A 24,030-nucleotide genomic window follows, 5' to 3' on the forward strand; every position below is an offset into this window, starting at 1 on the left:
ACAGATGTCTAGTGCAAGTGTGGACAACAACCACAAGAATCTTGCTTTATTTATATGTTTTTACTTAATCTTTTACATATTGATTTATTTTTTAATCAAAACATTTTTTATTTTGTCTCTATTGAAAAAGAAAGGTCAAAACGTTCCAAGGCACTCATGTTGTGACAAGGACATCTACTGATGCATCAATAGTTCCCCCCAAAGCCTGTGGCTTGTGGCCAGGAAACTATACAATAGCAGCATGCTTGGCATTAAAGAGCATCAGACTTTCGGTCTGAATCACAATTCTTGACCTTTTAAACTTACACATAAACTTATATTCTAAATTTTTATAAAATCTTACTTATACTTATATTTAACAATTTAATGTCTTATGTTTATATTTATTATTTTAATTTATGACCAAAATCACAATATATACAAGATGATTTTATATAATAAAACTTGATTATAATGTTTTATTATATTTTATACTACTATTAAAAACAATTATACTATAAACTAATCTAAACAAAATCTATTAATATCAAAAACCTTATTATATATTTTTACTATTTTACCTATTTATCTTTATAGTAATACTTTCTAATTTTTTTACCAATTGATTCTGGGAACAGCACAGGGGACAAAGTGAAAAGTTAAATGATCCTACTCAAACTAACAAAAACGCAATATATCATTCTTATTATTATTAGGGAAACAACATGTTCTTGGCAAATCAAGTGAAACCGTGGGAGTGAGGAGAAACAAAGAAATCTGTAACTGGTTGATGATCAATTAGTTATAAACATTACTGCACTGGGACCCACAGTCTCCCTGGGGGAATGTAAATAGAAACCTAACATAATGACTTCATTCCACAGGTACAAGAGCATGACCATAGCCACAATGGGTCCATGCACACATCACTAACAAGGAAGATTAATGACAAAATTAAATGGAGCCAACCCACACCGGGAACATGTCTCAGAAACACCTTTAGTACTGACAATGCCCTTTAAATAAACCAGTAAATTTTGATGTATTTTAACATGTCCTTTGAGAAACTCCAGGGAATTACCCAAAGCCATACTAAGCCAAAAGGTTAGGCTGTTTAATTCTGGGAAGCCTTGTCAAGCAACCAAAGGTGAACAAACAAGAACTTCCATGGAGCTGTATCACACACATGGGTCCCCCTGTAGCCTGCAGAACAAGGGGGATCACGCAGACTCCCATGACGTTCCCTATAGCAGGATGGCTCACGGCCGGGTGGAATCCAGAGTCCCATCCCTTCCTTTCCCACCTATCCCTTGCTCCAGACATCAGTGGCTCTCATGTGAGGGATACAGAGACCAGTGGGGACTTGAGGTCAAGGCCGGGCGCATTAAAGGGTAGGAGAAGAAGGGAATGTGGAGGGAGTGCACTGGAGAGACAGAACAGAGAGCAGTGAGAGCTCAGAACAGGGGCTCCCGCACAGAAAGGGAAGCACCGCCCACACCCAGCCTCAGGCACACATTATTCATCTACTTACACCCTGATCAGAGTCCAGGCTAAGCCACCAAGAATGTAGGAAAACCTGATCACCCTTCCCTCCATGACTTTATCTTCCCCCAGCTAATGGATTCAAGTCCCCCCCCACACACACACACACCAAGCCGTGTACTTTATCTAGAATCAGGGAACACCAGGACTAAACTTCACCTTGCAGAGCAGATGCTGGTATTCTAAAGTTAAGAGACTTGCCCCATTACACACCTAAGGGACAGCACAGCCCAGACTGAACCTAGTGCTGTACTCTACTTCATTTCTCTGCATGTGGATACTTGTCCTGCAATCCCTGTGGAAAGGTCATCATTCTTGCAGTGTCCTGTGATGAACAAACTTCTGAGACTAGAATCAGACAAGCCTGGGCTCAAATCCAGGCTCTAATATCGGAATGATCTTGAACAAGCAACTGTACTTCACAGAAACTCAGTTTCATCATCCACAAATTAAAATAATAATCTGCATAGGTTACCCCAAAGATGAAATGAGATAGCATGTAATAGAGCTAAGGTGTGCCCCCAATACCATAGGTCCTCAGGGCTGCTTGCTGTTGTCATTAATTCAGCTGTGATCAGTCACTGAATTTCAGATGGATGGAGAGAGCTTAAGCGTCCAGGGAGCCTTGAGAAAGAAGCCCCTTCTGAAGAGGGGAAAGGGAAGTTGTGTTTATAATTCTACCTGGGGCCTGCTAAATTCAAGATCATATGGGGAGTTGGGACAAAGGCCAGAGGGAAACAGCTCAAACCTTCGAGTCCCTCTTGGCTGTTTTATCAAGTTCTCTCTTAGGCATTTGACTTTCTAAGCACAGGGGACTCAGGGCCAGCAGGAGGAACACAGAAAGTAACAGGCACAGTGCAGCACAGCTGTCCCTGGGATGAAAGCAGAATCCCTGTGACGGCCTCATCCTTGCTGGGATAGTAAGGTCCTAATAACCCTCATACACTGACTCCAAACTTAAAAGAAAAAGAAAAAAGGAAACAGGAAGGAAGGGAAGAGGAAGAAAATTAACCCTGTAAACTATTCCATGTCAAGTTACAGCAACTTACCCACCATCAGCAACCACAGAGCTAACACATCAAACAAAAGCTACTATACACAGAAACCAGATGTCTGCTCCATTGACAGATTTTATGCTGAAATCCAATTGCTATTTATTCACACATTTTTTGTATTACCTGTATACAGCTAACTACTGAAAATGCAAAAAGAACTGCCTTTTGAGTATTTTTTAAGGGGAGGGCTAGAAGGAAAAAATATTTTCAATTTTATTAAGGACTAAAGCCAACTACTTAGAAATCTGACTGTTAGATCTAGCAAAAGATAACCTGGCTTCACTATAAAAATTGTGAATTCAGCATTCAGCCCTTCCAGTGAAAGAATACTAGAGAAGAGAACATGTTTTTCCTAGTCTCTAGGTATCATTCACATCTGAAATCATCAGATGTCCAAAATGAGAAAGCACTTTGTAGGACTGCACTTAGAGAACTGTGTCCTTGGGTCTATTTTCCTGCTTACAAGTACAAAGTGCGTGGGCGTGCATTTGTGGGCGTGCATTTGTGGGCGTGCATTTGTGTGCGTGCTTGTGCTCGTGTGTTAGAGAGAGAAGGCAAGAGTGACTGTATTCTGGACTTTCCTGCTTGACTTTCCTGTACTGGAGAAAGACATGCATGTGTGTATAGAGGAGGGGGTGGGGAGTGAAAGCTGGGGAGTTGGGAGCGGACGTGAAGGCAGGGGGAGGTAGTGTGACTGTGGGAGTGAGCAGGCCTGAAGCCATGTTGAGACCTAAAGCTGCCTGGGCTGGGGGGGGGGGGAGGGGTGGGGGTTTTAAAAAGGACAGTTTTTTTTCTCTCTACTCTTTCTTCCTATCCCCTGACTTTCTTATCTCACTCGTGAAGTAGGAAAACAAGGCCAAGAAGCTAATTAGTACTCTGCAAAGCTAACAGTTCTTTCTTTGAGACTAGTAGAGTTTTGAGAAATGATCAAGACCAAACGACTGAAGCTGACCTCGGGCACCAGCCAAGTACACCAGTGCAAACCAAAATCTTGCAGGTCCTGAGATAACAGCAAAGATAAGAACAGAAACCACAGGAGGCCTTGGCAAGACCTTGCACCTGACCCATAGAAACAGACCCCTCGTGACTCACATCTCCTGCTCTCCTGCTTTCCACCTCCCACATTCCATTCCCTCAACCCTTCCTTTAAAAATTCCTCAGTAAATGTAAATCTTTGAGATGGGATAGCCTACCATCTCCTTCAGCTGAATACATCTGCTTTTCTGACACCAACCATTTGACTTCTGAGTTTTTTTTTCTTTCCTTCTTAAGGGGGTGGGCAGCTGGACCTGAGTCCGGCTACATGCATAGCTAAACTTTCTGGTAGAGTTTAAAGCAAAGCTTCCTGATGATCCCAGCTTATATCAGCCCCCAGCACCAGCAGGAGCAGCAGACAGGCCAACTCTGAACTCACAAAGGGAAACCAGCCTATAAATGCTAATCAAGTATTTTTCCCTGCAAAATCCACTTGTAAGAGAGTCACCTCTTGGTGGACTTTGCTATAGACTCATCTCTGAAGCTGTTTTATGATCTTTAGGTTACCAGATAGTCAGGCATTGAAAGGGTACTAATTTTGGATTACCAGTGCCCTAGGCTTGTTTTGTACCAAATGACCCAGACAGACTTCCAAGAAACAGAAACTACGATCCAAACCAGGAGCTCTTAAATCTGGGGCCTTCAGATACTCAAGGGTCCCTGAAAGTAGTAATAAACATCTGAGAAGTTTCTTTAAGATAGTGTTTCCAAAAAACCCCGTATCTTCATTTGCTTACTCTAATGCTGCAAATACTTACTAAATTCCCAAGGTGTTTTTACTTTTTGCTAAAAGTATGTCTATTCATTTTAGAATCACAGGTAGTTTGTGATTCACCACAAAATCCAATATGTGAAAGATCCAAACATAAATCAGAGTGGTTCTTTACATGATAGAATTATGTTCTACTTCACCAACATATTCCCAGTGTTTAAATATTATTGTTTTCATATAAATTTTACCTTAACCTTTTAATAGATATTGAGTCACAGTAAGTTTACAGTTAAAGTTCAGCCAAACTCCTTGAGCACTGTGTTTTCAGTTAAGTTCTGACACAAATGTTTTAACAGGCAGCTGGACTTGGGAGACTGACTAGTATCCTTTTTGTAAACTGATAATTTTAGTGAAGATAAAATCTAAATCTAAATCTATCTCTCTCTGCATGAGTAAATGGAATCCTCTTCCTCCATTGTTATATTGATTTTAAATAGTGATAACATGTTGATTTAGTCAGAATTCTTTTTGTAGATTTCTACTGCATAAAGTAAGGTATATACATAATTTGTGAAAATGTGTGTGAAGGGTATGAAGAGGACAGACGGTGCAGATGTCTTCCTTCCTCTCCTTCCGTATGCCCAGGGTCATTTAGATTTGATTTGGAGCCACTTCCCCAGCAATTGCATTCTGCGTGGAATGGTGGGAGTTGGTAAGTAGCCAGCTCCGAAGACTTCAGACCGTTCTTTGTTACTTTGTTTATTGGAATCCACACACCAGCAAGCTGGAAATTGTCCTCAGTAGTAGTTTTGGCACGTACCACGTCCGGGCCAGCAATGACTGTGGTCAGTGTATAACCCTTCCAGTTCAAATGGCCACATAGATGTCCCTGATGACCCTGGCCTGCCAAAGAGCAGGAGGCCTTAGTGTTCCTAGGAGAGAGGATACCAAATAAAGAAGCTCTTATTTATTCCTGTTTTCTTGGAGGAAAAACTCTTGTGATCTTTTGAAATTTATAGCCTAGACAACTCCATAACCCGGGAAGCAATGTTTTCTGTTAGCGTCTATTATGCAGTTTGCTGTAATGTGTTTAGTAAAGGAAATGAGGAGATAGTGGTTCTTAATCCAAAACCACAAAAACCAGGGTATGTGTACCATGTCACAGGTACTTCATATGACAGTAAAGAATCTTGTTCTTTTCTGAGACTTCACAGTTTAATTTAACAGGATAATTGATATATAATTTTTTCAAACATGGTGATTTATTTTACATTCCCTTGAAATCAGACCCTGAGACAAGTACTTGGTCCAAGAAGTTTATTTAATAGGTTCTACCTGGATAGCAATCTTAGAGAGTGAGACAGGGAAGGAGGGAGAGCTGATCTAAGGATGCATTACTGTCCCTGCTGTCAGCAACAGATGCTCAATTTTGCTGGGACTTCTGACAAGTGTGCAGAATTTTTCCCTGAATGATTCACCTGAAAGATGAAAAGTTGAAGAAATACCCCCCATTCCCTCAAGGGTTACCCCCTAAGCCTTTTTTTTTTTTTTTAATTAATTTATTTATTTTTTTAATTTTTATTTTGTCGATATACATTGTGGCTGATTATTGCTCCCCATCACCAAAACCTCCCTCCCTTCTCCCTCCCCCCCTCCCCCCCAACAATGTCCTTTCTGTTTGCTTGTCGTATCAACTTCAAATAATTGTGGTTGTTATATCTTCTCCCCCCCCCCCCGGTTGTGTGTGTGTGTGTGTGTGTGTGTGTGTGAATTTATATATTAATTTTTAGCTCCCACCAATAAGTGAGAACATGTGGTATTTCTCTTTCTGTGCCTGACTTGTTTCACTTAATATAATTCTCTCAAGGTCCATCCATGTTGTTGCAAATGGCAGTATTTCATTCGTTTTTATAGCTGAGTAGTATTCCATTGTGTAGATGTACCACATATTCCATATCCACTCATCCAATGATGGACATTTGGGTTGGTTCCAACTCTTGGCTATTGTAAAGAGTGCTGCGATAAACATTGGGGAACAGGTATACCTTCGACTTGATGATTTCCATTCCTCTGGGTATATTCCCAACAGTGGGATAGCTGGGTTGTATGGTAGATCTATCTGCAATTGTTTGAGGAACCTCCATACCATTTTCCATAGAGGCTGCACCATTTTGCAGTCCCACCAACAATGTATGAGAGTTCCCTTTTCTCCACAGCCTAGCCAGCATTTATCGTTCATAGTCTTTTGGATTTTAGCCATCCTAACTGGGGTTAGATGGTATCTCAATGTGGTTTTGATTTGCATTTCCCGGATGCTGAGTGATGTTGAGCATTTTTTCATATGTCTGTTGGCCATTTGTATATCTTCCTTAGAGAAATGCCTACTTAGCTCTTTTGCCCATTTTTTAATTGGGTTGCTTGTTTTCTTCTTGTAAAGTTGTTTGAGTTCCTTATATATTCTGGATATTAATCCTTTGTCAGATGTATATTTTGCAAATATTTTCTCCCACTCTGTTGGTTGTCTTTTAACTCTGTTAATTGTTTCTTTTGCTGTGCAGAAGCTTTTTAGTTTGATATAATCCCATTTGTTTATTTTTCCTTTGGTTGCCCGTGCTTTTGGGGTCGTATTCATGAAGTCTGTGCCCAGTCCTATTTCCTGAAGTGTTTCTCCTAGGTTTTCTTTAAGAAGTTTTATTGTTTCAGGGTGTATATTTAAATCCTTAATCCATTTTGAGTTGATTTTAGTATACGGTGAGAGGTATGGATCTAGTTTCATTCTCCTGCATATGGATATCCAGTTATCCCAGCACCATTTGCTGAAGAGGCAGTCCCTTCCCCAGTGAATAGGCTTGGTGCCTTTGTCAAAGATCAGTTGGCAGTAAGTGTGTGGGTTGATTTCTGGATTCTCTATTCTATTCCATTGGTCAGTGTGTCTGTTTTTATGCCAGTACCATACTGTTTTGGTTATTATATCTTTGTAGTATAGCTTAAAGTCAGGTAGTGTTATGCCTCCAGCTTTATTTTTTTTGCTGAGCATTGCTTTGGCTATGCGTGGTCTTTTATTGTTCCATATAAATGTCTGAATAGTTTTTTCCATTTCTGAGAAAAATGTCTTTGGAATTTTGATGGGGATTGCATTGAATTTGTATATCACTTTGGGTAGTATGGACATTTTCACTATGTTGATTCTTCCAATCCAAGAGCATGGGATATCTTTCCATCTTCTTGTATCCTCTCTAATTTCTCTCAGCAGTGGTTTGTAGTTCTCGTTATAGAGATTTTTCACCTCCTTGGTTAACTCAATTCCTAAGTATTCTAATTTTTTGGTGGCTATTGTAAATGGGCAGGCTTTCTTGATTTCTCTTTCTGCATGTTCACTATTGGAGAAATGAAATGCTACTGATTTTTGTGTGTTGATTTTGTATCCTGCTACTGTGCTGAAATCATTTATCAATTCCAACAGTTTTTTTGTAGAGGTTTTAGGCTGTTCGATATATAGGATCATGTCATCTGCAAACAGGGACAGTTTGACTTCATCTTTTCCAATCTGGATGCCCTTTATTTCCTTCTCTTCTCTGATTGCTCTGGCTAGTACTTCCAACACTATGTTGAATAGGAGTGGTGAGAGTTGGCATCCTTGTCTAGTTCCTGTTCTTAAAGGAAAAGCTTTCAGCTTTTCCCCATTCAGGATGATATTGGCAGTGGGTTTGTCATATATGGCTTTAATTATGTTGAGATACTTTCCCTCTATACCTAACTTATAGAGGGTCTTTGTCATGAATGAGTGCTGAACTTTATCAAATGCTTTTTCAGCATCTATAGATATGATCATATGGTCCTTGTGTTTGAGTTTATTAATATGGTGTATCACATTTATTGATTTGCATATGTTGAACCAACCTTGCATCCCTGGGATGAATCCCACTTGATCGTGATGAATAATTTTACGTATGTGTTGCTGTATTTTGTTTGCTAGTATTTTAGTGAGGATTTTTGCATCTATATTCATCAAGGATATCGGCCTGTAGTTTTCTTTTTTGATTATATCTTTACCTGGTTTTGGTATCAGGATGATGTTTGCTTCATAGAATAACTACCACTGCCATAAAAACCCAAGAAAATTCTAAACCCGCTAGTATAATAAAAATGGCATTCATGAAGAGAAAACAAGCTAACAAAAACACTATCTACAACCTAAGGAACCAACAAACACAGAAACCAAACAGTAAATCAGAAAGCAAGGAACAAAAGACACCTAAGACAACCAAACAACCAATAAAATGCTAGGAATAAATCAACACCTTTCAATAACAACTCTTAATGTAAAAGGCTTAAATTCCCCAATTAAAAGACACAGACTGGCTGACTGGATCAAAAAGCAGGACCCAACTATTTGCTGCCTACAAGAGACCCACCTCACCCATAAAGATTCACACAGACTAAGAGTGAAAGGATGGAAAAAGATTTACCATGCAAATAGAAAAGAAAAACGAGCTGGAGTAGCTATTCTTATATCTGACAAAATAGACTTTAAACTAAAAACCATAAAAAGAGACAATGAGGGACACTACTTAATGATAAAAGGACTGATCCATCAAGAAGGCATAACAATCATAAATATGTACGCACCCAATGTTGGAGCAGCCAGATTTATAAAACAAACTCTATTAGACCTAAAGAAGGAAATAGACACTAATACCATAATAGCAGGGGACCTGAATACCCCACTGTCAATATTAGACAGATCATCTAGGCAACGAATCAGTAGAGAAACACAAGATCTAAACAAGACTCTAGACCAATAGGAATTGGCAGATATCTACAGAACATTCCACCCAACAACATCAGAATATTCATTCTTCTCATCAGCACATGGATCATTCTCCAGGATAGATCACATATTAGGTCACAAAGCAAATCTCAATAAATTCAAAAAAATTAGAATTATCCCATGTATCTTCTCAGACCACAATGGATTAAAACTAGAAATTAATAACAGGCGAAACTCTGGAAACTATACAAACACATGGAAATTAAACAGCATTCTACTTAATGACATATGGGTCCAAGAAGAAATCAAGCAGGAAATCAAAAAATTTATTGAAACTAATGAAAACAATGATACATCATACCAAAACCTGTGGGATACTGCAAAAGCAGTATTGAGGGGGAAATTTATTGCATTAAACGCTCACTTCAGAAGAATGGAAAGATGGCAAGTGAGCAACCTAACACTTCACCTTAAAGAACTAGAAAAACAAGAACAATCCAAACCTAAAGTTAGCAGACGGAAAGAAATCATTAAGATCAGAGCAGAACTGAATGAAATTGAAAACCAAAAAACAATTCAAAAGATCAACGAATCAAAAAGTTGGTTTTTTGAAAAGATAAATAAAATTGACAAACCATTAGCATGGCTAACAAAAAAAAGAGGAGAGAAGACTCAAATAACAAAAATTAGAAATGAAAAAGGCGATATTACAACTGATTCATCTGAAATACAAGGAATCATTCGAGACTACTATAAACAACTATACGCGAACAAATTTGAAAATCTGGAGGAAATCGATAAATTTCTGGACACACACAAGCTCCCAAAACTGAACCGTGAAGACGTAGAAAATTTGAACAGACCAATAACAATAAAGGAGATTGAAGCTGTTATCAGAAGGCTCCCAACAAAGAAAAGCCCAGGACCAGATGGATTCACAGCAGAATTTTACCAAACATTCAAAGAGGAATTGACACCGATTCTTTACAAACTATTCCAAAAGATTGAAACGGACGCAAATCTACCCCCTAAGGCTTTAACCCCCTTGCACTTCTGAGTAGCACTTCACAAGCCAAAGAATCTCCCAGGGCATAGGAAATGGCCTGGGAGCAGATGTGGAAAGACAAAAAGTAGGAGCAACATGAGTCAGACCTGTCTATCACAGCTGTGGCTGAGATCAGAGATGGGCTGAGGGGATGGGATGGCGGCCCCAGAGGCATCACCACAGAGTGAACCATTATACGTCTTTCATTTGCGTTATGTAAGTGTAATGAATTCACCAAGTTCTTTTGGAGCAATAGGGAATTTCCTCTTTGGGCCAGGATATGATTTTGTTTCTGTTAATCATCTGGGTTCTCAATGATTGCTCTTAATTCTTTAAAAAATTAAAAATGTATTCCTAATTTAAATATAATGCGTGCTTGTTGCAGAAAAGTTTGAAAATACTGCAAAGTATAAAGGCTTTCAGAAGCGTATACTCCTTGATGACTAATTCACTGTACATATGTACTAAAAAAAAATGCTAAATATATATACTTATACTCTAAATTTATATACTCATATACTTTAGTATATAAAAAATATACTAAAAAAATCTCAGAGATGTTGACAAAAATTAACATACTCAAAGTTTATTAAAGTATTATTTAAACTCTTGACAAATTGGAACCAACCTAATTCACTGACAACAAAGGAAAGGTGTCTGTGGCAGGCAGTCTCTAAGATGACCCCCAGTGATCTCCACCTCGTGGTATTCACAGCCTCCCACGTTGCTCCAGGGTGGGTCTGTGGGACCAATAAAATAAAGCAGAAGTAATGATATTTTACTTGCAAGATTACATTATAAAAATATTGTTGTCTCTCTCTCTCTCTCTCTCTCTCTCTCTCTCTGTCTCTCTCTCTCGCTTGCTCTCTCTCTCTCTCTCTCACTATTGCTCTCCTCTCATGGATCACTCACTCTGTGGGAAGCCACGTCATCAGCAGGTCTGTGGAGAGACCCACGTGGTGAGGACCTCACGCCTCCTGCTAGCAGCCACATGAGTGAGTGTGGAAGCAGACCCTCCAGCCCGGGTCAATGTATTTTCTTTTTTTAAACCACTCTATTGAGGTATGGCTGACATATGAAAAGCTATACATATTCAATATATACATCTTCATAAGTTTGGAGATAAGTATACACCTGTGACATCATCACCACAATCAATGCCATAAACATATCCATCACCTCCAAAATTTTTTCCCGCCCTATTTAATTTCATTCCACTGATTTGATTTCATTCTATAATGTCTCATTCTTAATGTTAGCTCTACCCTCTTAGAAACTTAAGTATTCAATACAGTATCATTAACTATAGGCACTATGCTGTATGGTGGATATCTAGGACTTATTCGTCTTGCATAACTGCAATTTTGTACCCTGTGACCAACATCCCCCCTCCAGCTGACAGCTTGTATGCAACCTCATGACAGATCCTGGGCCAGAACTACTCAGCTAAGCTACTCCAAGATTCCTGAAAAACTGTATGGGGTAATACATTGTTTGTTGATTTAAGCTGCTAAGTTTTGCAGTAATTTGTTATGCAGCCATAGATAACCAATAGAATGTCTACATAAAATAGAATATTATATGGTTATAAAATATCAGATTTTCAAAGAATACTTGAGGACATGAAAAAGTGATGAGCTTACAAATTAAATTAAAACAACAGGAAGCAGAACTATGTCATGTGGGTTTGTTGCATATCTGCTGTTTCTTCTGATCAGCACGTGTCCTTCCTTTCCCCTTTCTTCTGCTGATAGAACTTCCCCTTCTTGTAGGGAAACCATCCCATGTGTTTCAAGCACTGCTGACTCCAACCCATATAAGTCAAAGAAGTGAATCAGATTAAATTAAGGTCCCTCATTCCCTTGGCACATCATGAAAGATAGACTAATGAGAACAATTCCTGGATCTTTTCTTCCTAGAGCTGTTAAAGAAAAGAATTTTCAAATTAAGTTAAAGTGATGAAGGTATCAGACACTCTGGACTGAATAGTTATTACAGTCAGAGCCAACCTTAGAATGATCAGTTATGAATCAATAAACTTCTCTTTTTGCTTAAGTTAATCAAGGTTGGGGTTCTGCCTCAATACACAATACCATTTTCCCAAATTTGCATAAAAGAAATAAATAAAATTATACACAGAGAACATAGTAGAATCTATCAAATTTAATGGAGGTTCTATCTAGATTTGTGGTTTCAAATTAATAAACTTGCTGCATCAGAAATTTTTAAAACACAGATTCTCAGCCTTCATAGTTGGAAGCTTTGATTCAGTAGTTCTGGATAGCAGGCTAGATCTTTTATTGAGTACCTACAACTTTAAATAATATATTCAAACTATGTTATTACTTCAACTATCCAGAGTATATCCAGAATTTTTAGTCTGAAAGATTAAAATGTCTGGATTGCTAGTTTTTTCTCTCTACCTTTCCTCCTTTCTTCTCTCTCTCACACTTTTGCCAGAAATACGCTTCAGTTTTACATTGCCAGACTTAATAATGTTTAAATTTTGTCTGAAACTTTTATTGTGAGGGATCAAGCCCCATTAGTTAGTAGATCAGCAGAAATAAAACACTCAGACGTGTATTCATGGTGGTAGTAAGCATTTTCTTAAACAGATAGAGGTTGGCCAATGGGTACAAAATTACAATTAGATAGTAGAAACAAGTTCTGATGTTCTATTGCACAAGGAGGATGACTGTGGTTAACACAGTAGCTAGAGGAGAGGCTTCTGAATGTTTTTGCCACAAAGAAATGATAAATGCATGAGGTGATGGATGCATTAACTACCCTGACCCAATCATTATACAACATATATGTATGAAAACATCAGACTGTACCCCATAAGTATGTACAATTATAATGTGTCAATTTAAACAAATAAACTAATTTTTTAAAAAAGAATAGAGCCCAGCTATTGGGGCAAAATATACAGCAGAAGGTATAGAGAACTTAGCTCCCTAATACCTTTCTGATCTCTCTTAAAGTGAGTGAGGTTCATGCCAGGTCAGAAGAGCCCTGAGTCTCCTCTTTCCCAGGCTTCTATTTCCTGCTAACCTCAGAAGCACATCATCAATATCCTCGTTAATCACTTCCCTACAGGATGAAGAAACTTCCCCATACCATCACACAGACTTACAGTCCTTCCTGGTCAGATCTCTGGCTGGGCCACAAGGCTAATACTTTTCCTTCTTTTTTAGAAAGAGTTATCCTGCTGTCTCACAGATTTCTTGCCTAAGGATGGTCCAAGGCAGCATTCCTAGCCAAGACCCATCTCTACCATATTTAAATCTTCTGTTCTGTCTACATGTTGATTTTAAAAGATGACAAACAATAAAGACAATTTATATTATTTCTTTCATGTAAATGTTGATCACTACAGAGCCAAGCAATGTCTTAGGATTGCATTTCCTTCTCTCACATTCAGATGGTCCTAAAGTCTAGATCTAATGGATTCTCTCTTCTTACATTCCATCTGTTCCTCAAAATCATGAGTACTTTTTTGTTTGCTTCATATTTGGACTTTGGCTTTAGGATATACGTTTTCTTTGTTCATTTTTAAGTGTTCATAGAGTTTCTAAATATCCCTTTTTGTTTATCCTTTTTTAAAAATACCATGGCTTCAGACATTTTACTCATTCTATTTCATGGATGGTATTGCATTCTTCTCAAGGTTCCTTGACCTCCGGATGTAAGTGAACCACTGCTTTCTAGACCTGTTACATGGGCTCACCCTGTATGTCTTTTCACTGTGAAGCTGAGGTGGCTCCTCAAATATTGGATGGAAAATTTCACAGTCCCTGAGTCCCTGGCCTTCAGTTAATATGTAATATACTGGGTAGTGATTGTAGTTAAAATAAGAGGTTTAAAAAAAAGTATTTACATGCAAAACTAAGAAAGTTTCACCAGGTATAAAGTAACAATAGCCTTAGATCTGAGTCAGCCATAAGGCTTTACATTCCCTCCTTTTTGGGGGGCGCAGGATATAGATAACACCACTGACATATATCTCTGAGTTGTTTCCCAGAAACCAAGACCTCCCCTCAAGAAGACTCATGACTACCCTGTCACCATTGGAATGTAGGCCCCAAAGTGAATGGAAGATTCTAAGAATAACTCAATTGCATGACTGGCACACAATCAGCACTGCCCACGAGCTGATCATGCACCAAGACCCTTACACCTGATTTTACCCAGTATAAACCTTTGTCACCAAGCAATCGAGGAGCTCGGGTTTCTAGTCTGAGCTACCCATCCTCCTTGCTTGGCACTTTGCAATAAAATGTCCATCTTTTCATCACTACAACCCAGTGTCAGTGTATTGACTTTACTGCACATGGGTGAGTGAATACTGGTTCAGTTTGGTAACAACTGGATTCCTGAGTTCCATTTTCTCTCATATCCAACACATTCTGCCTGTTTCTCACCTCAATTTCGTTCCATTACATCCTCAAATATCTTCTCTGCAAATGGTACATAAGGAGAAAAATGAGCCCTTGAATGTCTAAGTCTTCATTTTCTACTGAAAATGATCCATTACTGTCTGGCTATAAAATAATAAGTTCAAAATCATTTTACTACTAGTTTCTCTTTGAATAGAAGACTAAGAACTCTTTGTATATGGGAGAGCATATCCATTAAGAAAGCTTATTTTAGAATGAAGGGTGACAAACTGAACTGAAAAGCATTGGCACACACCCTAGCAGCCCCCGGTTTTTCTTGAGTTTTCAATTTCTTTAGAAAAGAAACCTACCAGTTTTTTATTCAGGAGGTAAATTCCAGCCACCTGGTCTCAAATGGGGACAAAAGTGAGTGACTGTGAAGCCAATGGGCACAGATGTCCCATAGGTTGACTTTTAAATAAACCTCCTGACTTTAGTAACCCCTTTTCTACCTGCCAACGAGTCTTGAACCTCTTGGGATTTGCCATGGCAGAAAACCTCCTTCATTTCCCACCCTGGGCTGCAAATTCCTCTTCTTTTATCTTTCCAAACTTATGACATCTGTTGATGCCTCCCTCCCATTATCTTTGCTTTTATTTATTTGGTCTTTTTTTTTTTTAAGTTCCTTCACTATTAATTTAATGAAACAAACACATGCTCAGTCTGCCATCTTGGAAGAGCTGGCACAACTCTCATCTAGGAAGAGCTTCTAAGGTTGGCAAGTGATAGAGCAGCTATTGTATAGGACTCTAGTGAGACACCTTATAATCAAAGGCAGGACTCACAAGATTTAAGGCAAAATCTCCCCCCTTTAAAAGGGAGTTAAGCCCAGGATTAACTCATAGCTAGGCTCATATATAACCACTCTGGGACCACAAGGTGAGATGGCTCCAGCCATCCTGGTTGGCTGAGAGCCTGGAGCTCAATCCCAGCCTAGATGACCAACTGGCTATCCTGTGACCAGAAAGAGGGGAATTTAAAGTGTCTGAGGAATTGCTCTACAGCTTGCAAAATATTTCTATTTAAAATATAAATAAGAATTTTGTCAGGGGTTCAGCTATTATAGTTACTGAATTTTCTAACACAAAGGGGATCACTCTGTAGCCCTGAAGTAGGAAAGGGGGAGGTCACTTTCCTAAATAAGATTTTTAAAGAAACCTGTATCTTTGAAAGTCCATTCACCATTTCCTACCTCTATGAGCATGTCCAGATTTTAATAATTCTTAATTCAGCATTTCATTTGATTAAATCACTCCAGATAAAACCAAAGCCTATTGACTTTGTTTTAGATAGAAAAACATAACTCCATAAACTGCTTCGGGAGTAATTTTAGAGTTCTAAATACAAAGTATTTAGTGTAATTTGTACTAGTGAGATTATTAAATCTTAGAGCTGCATTTTTCTCATTTTGATGCAAAGTTTAAAGTTTTTTGGCTGTAATGTAATATTGATTGGTAAACATTAAAAACTACTTAGCTCATCACTATTTTTAAATCATATATGCCCATTAATAACCTCTGATTTTGTGCATATTTATTTTATATTCACAAATTAGAGAAAGCTGCTCTATTGTTAGTCAGATTAGAGGAATATTAGGAGAACACTTGCCTTTTTCAAAAATTTTCTTCAAGTAATATTTTAATTTAAAAGTAAAGATTAAAGTTATATATGGAAACTAAGATAAAACACAACAAAATATGGTATCTGAGCAACAAATGGATGCTGCAACTTTTATAGAAAATGGAGATTATATTTTTAAAACAGAGAGTGTGATGCTGATAAAGCCAAGGTCAAGGGTTGAGGTCCCCGTACAAGAAAGAAGGAAAGAAAGAGAGAATGAAAGAAAGGAATAAAGATAGAAAGGGATGGTGAGAGGGAAAGAGAGAGAGAGAAAGAGAGAAAAAGAGAAAGAAGGACAGAAAGAAAGAAAGAAAATAGGATTACAAAATATCATAGCATTGTTGTGAGCTTTACAATAATTATAGAGGCTCTTCCTGTGTTCTCTTGTTCCCTGGGCTCTGCCTCCACTCAAGTTCTCTCTCTGCCATGCCCTATTCTGAAGAGACCCCCACCATCTCCCCCACCAAGTGGGCTCAGCCTACAGAGAAGGGCAGCATGCAGCACCACTTTGCCTGGCTTTCAGAGCACACCACAGCCCTGATCCAGCAGGGACCTGGGCAGGTTGTGGGCAGTGATCTGTACAGTATCTATGATTATACAGTACCACCTATGGAGAAAGCCCTTGTGAAAACACACATTCAGATACCTCTTCCTTCTGGTTGTTGTGGAAGAGTAGCTCCACATTCTGGCTTGGCTGCAAAACACTTCATAGATGTAAGAGCTGGTGTCATAGATGAGTATTTATAGAGGAAATGTTGGCATTGTACTGTTTAATTTTGGCGAAGAGAAGTTTGAAGTCAAAAAGGGTGATTGAATTGCATAGTTCATTTGTGAACAGATTTTTTATCCAGAAATAGAAAAAGTTCAAGTTTTAGATGAAAGGAATTCAGGAGGTTTTGGGTCCACTGGAAAGAATTTACAAAAATAAGAAATTCCAAAAAATACAAAATGAGAGAACATCCTTTTAAAAAATAAATAGAGTATTTCCTTAAAATTTATAGAGAGAATAACCTGGGACATCATTAAGATGGCAGAATAGATGGGGAAGAGTGTCACTCTTCCCCACTACCAATCAATATACAACTATTATTATTATTATTATTATTATTATTATTATTATTATTAACATTAGCAGGTGGCTGGTATGGGGATCTGAACACTTGACCTTGGTGTTACAACAGCACTCTACATACATCTATTAAAAAGCAAATACTGCCAACCTGGGACCACTGAAGCTTGGGAGAAGAGGAGGAGAACCTAGCAGAGTTCATGAAGTCAGGAGAAGCCATGGTGAGAGGGATTGGAAACCCCTCCAATTGTTTCAAGCCCCAGTTGCTTCAGGGCCAGCCTGGTGAGGGACAAGAAGCAGTTTCAGCACATGGATCAGGAGCCAGCATAAGCTACAACTGAGCCTTTTGTGTGAAGTTATTTGGAGTCTGCAGAGAAGAGGGCCTGGGAGCACAACATACCAGCCCTGAGGCCAGTAAGACCACTGACAGTATTCCTGTGGACCCATGTATGAGTGAGGGGTGGCTGCTGACCAAATAAAGGAGCCATCCAGAGGTTGATGAGTCATTGGGAAGAATCTGTGCACGGCCTGCCCCGTAGGAAGTGTTTGGGATAGAGGGATGGCTAGCTCCTGGAAGAATATTGGAGCACAGTATGGGCAACTGATCTGCCTTCTGATTAGCACAGGCCCACTCACTGGAAGCTAGTCAGGGCCATAGAACTGCAGGGTGCACAGTTTGCTGGAAAGACTCAGTCCTGGGTCAGATTTTCCACACAGCTCAGGTGTATCTAACCTCACAAGACCTGGAAGTGATTAAAAGGCCAACAATTAAAATCTGATCCACACAAAAAGCCTTCCCCAGAGAATGAGCAGCAAAGCAGCAATTTAGCTCAACCACAAGATTCAAGTGCTGGTCTTCACAGGAAGTTCTCCAATTTTGGAATTAACCAAAGGATAAAAAAAAAAAAAGTACAATGCAGAGTTTAAGTGGTGGTGGTAACTAAAAATCCAACAGGAAACTGAAAAAAAAAAAAAAAAACCAACCACAGACCAGAAACAAAACTCTGATATTAACCAGTGAAATTCTAGAACCACCAAATAACACTAATGAAACCTAGAAGTAGCAATCTCCTCAAATTCCCAGGCATTAACGTAAAGACACAAAGATTAAGAAAGAAAAGAGAAATATGTTACAATCAAAGGAAACAAAAAAAAGCACCAGCAATGGATCCAGAGAAACAGCAGATTTATGAAAAATCAGGATACCCTTCCTGTGTTAGTCCATTTCTGTTGTTTATAACAAAATATAAAGAACTGGGTAATTTGTAAGAAAATGAAATTTATTGCTTAGTTTCAGAGGCTGGGAAGTCCAAAGTCCAGGGAACACATCTGGTGAGGCTATTCTTTGGTGGTGTCTTTTCAGCAATGCAGGGGTCTCACATGGCAGAAAATGGATAAGCAAAGAGAGAGTTCCTCATGCATTCTCCTCATGCAAAGCCCTCAGAATCATGCCCATGACCACCATTAATCTATCAACTTATTCTTCAGTGAATGGATCAATCCATTCACTAGGCATAGTCCTCACAGTCCAATCACCTCTTTGAGTCCCTACCTTCCAATTACCATAATAGGATTTCCCACCTTTTTTATACTGTCACAGTAGGGACCAAGTTTGAGTGGGACATCACTCTACAGCACCTCTTAAGTATGTTCAGGTCATCACAGGAAAATACAGACAGAAAATTAAATGATATCTAGAAAACAATCCAGGAGCAGAATGAGAAACGTTACAAAGGAATTGAATCATTTTTTCAAAATTTCTAGAAATAAAGAATATATTATCTGAACTGAAAAACTCAGTAGAAAACTCCAACAGCAGACTTAATCAAACTGAGGAAAGAATCTATGAGCTCAACGGTAGAACATGAAATTATCAAGTCAGAGGAGCCAAAAGAAAAAAATTTTTAAGTGAAAGAGAAATATCGGAAATATGGGACTCCTCAAGCAAAATAACCCCTTCATAATTTGCATATCCAAAGGAGAGAAAAAAGGAAGAGATATAGAAAGTACATTCAAGGAAATAATGCTGAAAATTTCCCCAGTACGAAGAAAGATGACAGCATCCAGGTATAGGAAGCTCAGAGGTTGTCAATCACATTCAATACGAGGAGGAACACCCTAAGGCACATCATAATCATATTATCAAAAACCAAAGACAAAGAAAACATACTGAAAGCAGCAAGAGAAAAGAAACATGTAACATTCAACGAACCCACAATATGTGTCTCAGTGAATTTTTCAGTAGAAACCCCATAGGCCAGAAGAGAATGGGATGATATATTCAGAGTGCTGGAGGAAAAAGACCATCAGCCATGAATTCTCTATCCAGCAAAACTAAACTTTGAATATGAAGGAGAAATAGTCTTTCCCAGACAAACAAAAGCTCAGGGATCCATCAACACTGTGCCTGTCTTATAAGAAATGCTAAAAGGAGTTCTTTTATCTGAAAGAAGACAACACTAATGAACAGTGAGAAAACATTTGAAGACAAATGACTCATTAGTAAAGTAAGTTTACAGACATCCTCAGAATATCCCAATGTCATGAGCATGGTGAATAAACTGCTTACATCCTTAACATGAAGACTAAAAGACAAACCTAACAAGACAATACCATATACAATAACCATATAGGAGATAGACAATATTAAAAGATATAACTTAAAACAGCAAAATGTGAAAAAGTGGGAGGGAATGACACCAAAGCATAAAGTTGGCTTTGGGTTTTTTTCTTTCTTCTTAGGTATCAAAGTTAAGTTATTAGTCTAAAATAATCTGCTATAACTATATCATGTTTTTTTGTAAGCCTCATGTTAACCATAACACAAAACCTTATAAGAGACATACCAGAAAGAAATAGCAAGAAATCAAAATACACTTCTAGAGAAAACCACTCAATCACAAAGGAAGACAGTAAGATCAGAAAAAAGGGGAAAACAATCAACCAAACAACCAAGAAAAAGGTAACAAAATGGCAATAACAAGTCCCTATATATCAATAATAAATGTAAATGTAAACAGATTAAATGCCCCAATTAAAAGACACAGAGTGGCTCGAGGGATTATAAAACAAGAACCAACAATAGACTGCCTACAAGAAACACACTGAATGAAAGTGAAAAGATGGAAAAAGATATTTCATGCAAATGTAAACCAAAAAAGAACAGGAGTAGCTACACTTATGTCAGATAAAATAGACTTCAAGCCAAGGAAAGTGAAAAAAGATAAGGAAAGGTCATTATATAATGATGAAAAGATCAATTCAACAAAAGGATATAACAATTCTAAACATACAATGCACCCAACTCTGGAGCACCCAGTTATATAAAGAAATAACTATTAGACCTAATAGGAGAAATAGACACCAACATAATAATAGTTAGGGACTTTAATACCCACTTTCAGCCACAGATCATCAAGACAGAGAAGTAACCAAAAAACATCAGAATTAATCTCTACTCTAGGCCAATTGGACCTAACAGACATATATATGACATTTCATTCACCAGCTGCAGAATACACATTCTTCTCAGCAGCACATGGAACATTTTCTAGAACAGACCATATGTTAGGGCACAAAACAAGTCTCAACAAATTTTTAAAAACTGAAATCATACCAACTACCTTGTTCAACTGCAATGGAATAAAACTAGAAATCAACAATAAAAGGGACACTAGAAACTGTACAAATACATGGAAATTAAACAACATGCTCCTAAACAACAAATGGGCCAAAGAAGAAATCAAAAAGGAAATTTAAACATTCCGGGAGACAAATGAAAATGAAAATACAACATACCAGAACCTATGGGATACAGCCAAAGCAGTTCTAAGAGGGAGGTTTAAAGCAATAAATGCTTACATCAAAAAAGAAGAAAGACTTCAAATAAACCACGTAACATTACACTTTGAGGAACTAGAAAAAGAAGAACAAACCAAACCCCAAAATCAGCAGAAAAAGAGAAATAACAAAGATCAGAGCATAAGTAAAAGAATTCGAAATTTAAAAAACAATACGAAAGGTAGATGAAACAAAGAGTTGCTTTTTCAAAAAGATAAACAAAATCAATAAACCTTTAGCTAGACTAATGAGAAAAAAAAGAGAGAACACTCAAATAAAATCAGAAATGAAAAAGGAGACATTACAAATCAATCCTAAGCAAAAAAATAAATAAATAAAGCCAGAGGCATAACACCACCTGACTTCAAATTATACTACAAAGCTATAGTAACCAAAACAGCATGGTACTGGCATAAAAATAGACACTTGGACCGGTGGAGGAGAATAGAGAACCCAGACATCACCCCTCAGTCTTACAGCCATCTGATACTGGACAAAGGCAACAAAAACATACACTGGCAAAAAGACTGCCTCTGCAATAAGTGGTACTGGGGAAATTGGATATCCATATGCAGAAGAAGGAAACTAGACATGTACCTCTCACCATATACCGAAGACTGAAGTATGAAACCTGATACTGTAAAATTACTAAGGGAAAATATAGGTGAAACACTTCAGGAGCTAGGTCTGGACACAGACTTTATGAACATGAGACCAAAAGCACAAGCAACAAAAGAAAAAATAAACAAATGGGACTATATAAAACTTAAAATCTTCTACACAGTAAAGAAAGTAATCAACAGAGTGAAAAGACAACCTACAGAGTGGGAGAAAATTTTTGCTAACTATACATGCAACAAAGGATTATTGCCCATTATATACGAGGAACTCAAGCAATGACACAGTAAAAAAACAAATAACCCAATTAAAAAATAGGCAAAGTAGATGAATAGACATTTTTCAAAGGAAGACATACAAATAGCCAACAGGTACATGAAAAAATGCTCAACATCACTAGTCATCAGGGAAATGCAAATTAAAACCACATTGGGATATCACCTCACCCCAGTTAGACTGGCTATAATCAAAAAGATAGAGGATAAGAAATGATGGTGAGGGTGTGGAAAGAAGGGAATGCTGCTGCACTGTTAGTGGGACTGTAAATTAGTACAACTACTATGGAAAACAGTATGAAGTTTTCTCAAACAACTACAGATAGATCTTCCATATGATCCAGAAATCTCACTTCTGGGTATAAACCCCAAGGAATGGAAATCATCATGTCAAAGGGATACCTGCACTCCCATGTTAATTGCAGCTCTGTTTATAATAGCCAAGTTATGCAACCAACCTAAATGTCTATCAATGGATGATTGGATAAGGAAACTGTGGTATATATACACCATGGAATACTACTCTGCCATAAAAAGGAATGAAATTCTCCCATTTGCAACAACATGGATGAGCTAGGATAAACGTATGTTGAGTAAAATAAGCAAAGCACAGAGGGATAAATACTGCATGTACTCACTCATAAGTGAGTACAAGAGAGAAAAAGAAAGAAGGAAAGACAGACCACAGTGGTGCATTGGGCTTGGAGAGGGAGAGAGCATACCTAGGGATACAAAGTGGTATGGGGGAGAGAGGGATAGAAAGGGAGTTCAGGAATAATTGGGTGGGGAACATGGGGTATAATTACAATTTGTGGTAAGGGCATGCTGCCAGTATTGAACTGGCCATCACATCTTGGCCACGAGTGGTGACAATCAGCTTTGTGTCCCATGAGTATTCATAAACAATAAAAAATAAATTTAAAAAAGCAGACATTACAACTGATACTACAAAAATATAAAGAATCATAAGAGACAACTATGAACAACTATATGCAAACAAATTGTAAAAACCTAGAAGAAACAGATAAATTCCTGGACATATAGAACTTGCCAAGGTATATGAAGAACTAGAAAACTAAACAGACCAATAATGAGTAATGAAATTGAAGCAGTGATAAAAGGCTCTTAATAAAAATAAAACCCAGGACCAGATGGTTTTACTGCTGAATTATACCAAACATTTAAAGAACTAATACCAATTCTTCTCAAATCTTCCAAGAAATTGAAGAGGAGGGAATACATCCAAACTCATTCTATGAGGCCCACATTAACCTCATACCAAAACTGGAAAAAGATACGAACAGAATCCAGCAACACATTAAAAAGATCATTCACCATGATCAAGTGGGATTCATCCCAGGGAGCAAGGATAGTTCAACATACACAAATCAATAAAAGTGATATATCACATCAACAGAATGAAGGAAAGAAACCATATGATCATTTCAATAGATGCATAAAAAGCATTTGATAAAATCCAACATCCCTTTCATGATAAAAACACTCAACAAACTAGGTATAGAAGAAATGTATCTCAACATAATAATGACCATATGTGACAAACCCACACTCACATCATACTGAATGGGCAAAAATTGGAGGTGTTTCTCCTAAGATCTGGAACAAGACAAGGATGCCCACTTTCCCCACTCTTACTAAACATAATACTGGAAGTTCTAGCCAGTGCAATAAGGCAAGTAAAAGCAACAAAGGGCATGCTAATAAGAAAGGAGAAAGTCAAAATATCTCTGTTTGCAGCTGACATAATCATATATATAGAAAACCCTAAAGACTACATCAAAAAGTTGCTAGAACTAATAAATGAATTCAGTACAGTAGCAGGATACAAAATCAACACACAAAAATCAATAACCTTTCTATACACCAACAACAAAAATATCTAAAGAAATCAAGAAAATAACTCCATTCACAATAGCTACCAAAAACATGAAATACCTCAGAGTAAATTTAACAAAGGAGGTGAAAGACCTCTGCAATGAAAACTATAAAATATTGGTGAATGAAATTGA

The 24,030-nt window shown here is 37.9% G+C and overlaps 1 pseudogene; it reads left to right on the plus strand.

Moving 5' to 3' along the window:
- Positions 1–16,621: 16,621 nt before the first annotated feature.
- LOC134370443 (deoxyuridine 5'-triphosphate nucleotidohydrolase, mitochondrial-like) lies at positions 16,622–17,126 on the plus strand (annotated as a pseudogene).
- Positions 17,127–24,030: the final 6,904 nt, after the last annotated feature.

This window comes from Cynocephalus volans, chromosome 2 (assembly GCF_027409185.1).
Source record: "Cynocephalus volans isolate mCynVol1 chromosome 2, mCynVol1.pri, whole genome shotgun sequence".
Taxonomy (NCBI): domain Eukaryota; kingdom Metazoa; phylum Chordata; class Mammalia; order Dermoptera; family Cynocephalidae; genus Cynocephalus; species Cynocephalus volans.